At 40.5% G+C, this 3,974-nt stretch overlaps 1 non-coding gene across 1 annotated transcript; it reads right to left on the reverse strand.

Moving 5' to 3' along the window:
- Nucleotides 1-262: 262 nt before the first annotated feature.
- On the reverse strand, nucleotides 263-365 carry LOC139036411 (U6 spliceosomal RNA). The gene has a single exon (XR_011489203.1). It is a non-coding gene; the product is annotated as a U6 spliceosomal RNA (small nuclear RNA).
- Nucleotides 366-3,974: the final 3,609 nt, after the last annotated feature.

Here is a 3,974-nt window from a genome sequence, read left to right on the forward strand (position 1 = left end):
GCAGGAGGACAAGGAGATGACAGAGGATAAGGTGGTTGGATGGCATCAGCAACTCAATGGACTAGAGTTTGAGTAAACTCCGGGAGTTGGTGATGGACAGGGAAACCTGGCATGCTGCAGTCCACGGGATCTCAAAGAGTTGGACACGACTGAGTGACTGAACTGAACTGAAGAGGTAGCAGTAGCAACAGCGTCCACCTTCTGGGCAGCTTCTTTCTTGGCATGATGAGCTTGTAGGACAACCACAACTTCATCCACCTTGAAAAATATGGAATGCGTCACACATTTGCATGACATCCTTGCACAGGGGCCAAGCTAATCTTCTCCCTATGGTTCCAATTCTAGTATATTTCCTACCAAAGCAAGCACTCATGGTGTTTTTAAAAAGTTTTTTTTTTAAAATATTTATTTATTTTTAATCATTTATTCGGCTGTGTTAGGTCCTTGTTGCAGCACACAGGATTCTCGTTGTTGCTGACGTTACTCTCGTCATTCTGGGTCCTTCGTTGTGGCAAATGGACTCTCCAGTTGCGGCCTGCAGACTCTGAGTTGCAGCGCACAGGCTTGGTTGCTCTGCAGTGTGTGGGATCTTAGTTCCCTGTGCAGGGATCGAACCATGTGCCCTCCATCACAAGACGGGTTCTTAACCACTGGGCCCACAGGGAAGTCCCAAAGAGTTTATTTCTGATCAAAAACAGTAAAATCAAAGTAATTCAGCTATTTGTTATGGGATATCCTACTAAATTGGGTTAAGTAGAAACAATCTAAGGTAATCTCAGTTAAAGGGCAGTGATTTGAATGTCTGAATCAAGATGCTTTTTGTGAATGCCAGATGGTAGGAAAGCTAAGATGCTGAACAAGTAGGTCGATAATTTACGAAAGTATACTTACATGGGGCTTTCCCAGTGGCTCAGACTGTAAAGAATCTGCCTGCAATGTAGGAGACCCAGGCTTGATCACTGGGTCGGGAAGATCCCCTGAAGAAGGGAATGGATGTATCCTTACATAGGTCCTTTGAATAGATGTGTGTAAAAAGGCTGATTTGGAGTTTCTCTGTTCTGGGGATCTGAGAGGAGCAGCCCAGGGCTCCTTAAAATAAATGTAATGGTTTTGTTGCCTTGCATCTCGTTTTATTTGTTCTGTTACCCAGCACAGCCTTGTTATAGACCAGCTTATCAGAGGACATGTTCCATAAGGTTTCTATTTCAAATATAAACTAACCAAGAGTGCTCCCCACCCCAACCCCCAAACTACCAGGATTCATCAGCTCCTGAAGAGGCAATCTACTTGAAAATGTTGTCTCCAATTCAAGCATTCACTAACTTCTTTACAAGTTATAAAGTCACTTTACAAGGTGATCGCATTTGATTATCACAGTAAGTCTGCATGGCGGTGGGGACTACTGTCCGTCTGTTTTATGGATAAGATAAGGCATAGAGTTCAAATACTTGGGTCATCTAGTCCTGTCCTACCTGACAGTGAAATGCGGTGCTTTGAGTGTCTTGCTGACTGTTGAATAGTAGTTGAGATGGAGGCAGAAAAGGGAGGGGTGGGCGGATGGCTGATAAACAGATGAAGTTGTGAAGCATGAATGACATGAGGCTGGGAGCTGGGCTTTCCACTTTGATTAACCTCTGTGTGCAGTCGCACTCGCCCGCCGATTGAGGACGCCATCAATACCATCTTGAAAGTGGAAGTAGCGTAGACTCCGGGACACTACCTCAAAAGAAAGATCTAGAGGGGGAGGATTAAACTGCTATTTAATTGTTGGGGACACATCCACAATGTAACGAATGCCCTTAGAGAAGCAATTTGGAGAAGAGTGAGTTGGAAACCTTGGGGGAAAGTCAGAATCTTTAGCCATAAAACACCTGAACAAGACATAATTATTAGCCCTGAGCTTTATTTTAATGATGTACTATGTCTTAAATATAATACCGACAATTTGCTGAAAGATGCCAGCTGCTCAGAAGGAACGAGACAAAAGGAAAAGGAGGGTCATTTGTAATGAGTCTGGATTTTCATACAACCTGTCAGTTTGGTCTTGTGAAGCTCCTGTGCCCTCAAGGGACTGACAGAATGTGCCTGCATAGGCCATGGGACATCTGTCGACAATCCTCTGGGCTGTGAGTGGTCCCCGCTTTGATTCTTTTTCCTGTGTGTGTCCATGCATTTTCAGCAGGTTTTGTGAGAGTCTCAGGGAGAGTCAGAGATTTATCCCTGAAGTTGGGTGGTTGATCGAGCATTTTCCTTGGGATTTGGAGACTGGGTTCAAATTCTGACACCAAGTTTGACAAATAACTTTGCTTTTTGACATTGCAGTTCCCTATTTGCAAAATGGGATTGAATTTAGACAATTTAGAGAATTAAGATAAGGACTGAGGAAATTGCTGTGTGTGATAATGCTTGAAAAGTAAGTAGCAGAAGTTTTTCTAAAGGAAAGGTGATTATCTCAGTTCCTCCTAAGGAAAATTAAATCTCTTTTATTATCAACTTCATGTTTGTTTGAACAACCAATCTTTTTCATTTTATTAATAATCTTATTCTTTACATTACAAAAATGTGTTCTCCAACCTAAATTCCTTCAGGTAATGCACTTTTGTGACCTGGCTGAATGGACAGATAATTTCATTTAGAGAAGGGAATAGCTTAGTGATCATCTTTGGTAATGTTCACTTAAAATTAATTTTAAAATTTCAGTCTTTTGGAAGAGGACCAAGTGAATAATACCCCCAAGGCATTTAAATGTTAACTCAGTAGTAGTACCTCCAAGAAGCCATTTACAAACTCTCAAGCTGGGTTCACGTATTCATTCATTTGTTCCATAGCCAGGTTCTCACTCTTCTCTTCTCCCACAGTGCCCACACACATCTCCATCTTGTTCTTGCTGTTTCATAATATGATTAAGTTTTTATAGGTTTTATCTCCTCCATTAGAATAAGAGCAACTTAAAGATAAAACTTTGGGGACTTTGCTGGTGGTCTAGTGGTTAAGGATCTGCTTGTTAATGCAGGGGACTTGGGTTTGAACCCTGCTTGGAGAACTAAGATCCCACGTGCCTCTGGGCAACTTAAGCCTGTATCTCTTAAATCTCATCCTTAATTTGTCCCAAGCCTTTCCCCCTCCCGTTTTATAACTACTTGTTTGTTTTCTATATCTGCAAGTTGCATCTGTCTTGCAAATACATTCATTTGTATTACTTTTTAGATTATACATACATGGACAGAGGAGCCTGGTGGGCTACAGTGCATAGGGTCACAAATAGTTGAACATGACTGAGTGCACGTGCACACACATGTCATATCATATAGTATTTGTCTTTCTCTGTCTTATTTCAGAAAGCATAATATTCTCTAGGTCTATCCATGTTGCTGCAATTGGCTCTATTCATTCTTTTTAATGTCTGAGTAATATTCCATTGTGTGTGGAATATACACACCACACTTTATTTATCTGTTTTGTCTTTTTATCAACATTTGGATTGCTTTCATGTCTTGCCTATTGTAAATAGTACTGTTATGAACTTTGGAGTGCATTTAATTTCTTGAATTAGTTTTTTTTCTAGATATATACCTAGGAGTGAAATTACTGGATCATATGGTAGTTCAATTTTCAGTTTTTTGAGGAGCCTCCATATTGTTTTCCACAGTGGCTGTACCAATTTACAGTCCCGTCAACAGTGTACAGATCTTTTATAGTCAGTACATAAACATTATACAGAATGGAAGCCCTCATCTCTCTTTAGACTATGGATTTAAGATCTAAATGTAAGACCAGAAACTATAAAACTCCTAGAGGAAAACATAGACAAAACACTCTCTGACATAAATCACAGCAGGATCCTCTATAACTCACCTCCCAGAGTAATGGAAATAAAAGCAAAAATAAACAAATGGGACCTAATTAAACTTAAAAACTTTTGCACAATGAAGGAACTATAAGCAAGGTGAAAAGACATCCTTCAGAATGGGAGA

Source organism: Odocoileus virginianus, chromosome 8 (assembly GCF_023699985.2).
Source record: "Odocoileus virginianus isolate 20LAN1187 ecotype Illinois chromosome 8, Ovbor_1.2, whole genome shotgun sequence".
Lineage (NCBI taxonomy): Eukaryota > Metazoa > Chordata > Mammalia > Artiodactyla > Cervidae > Odocoileus > Odocoileus virginianus.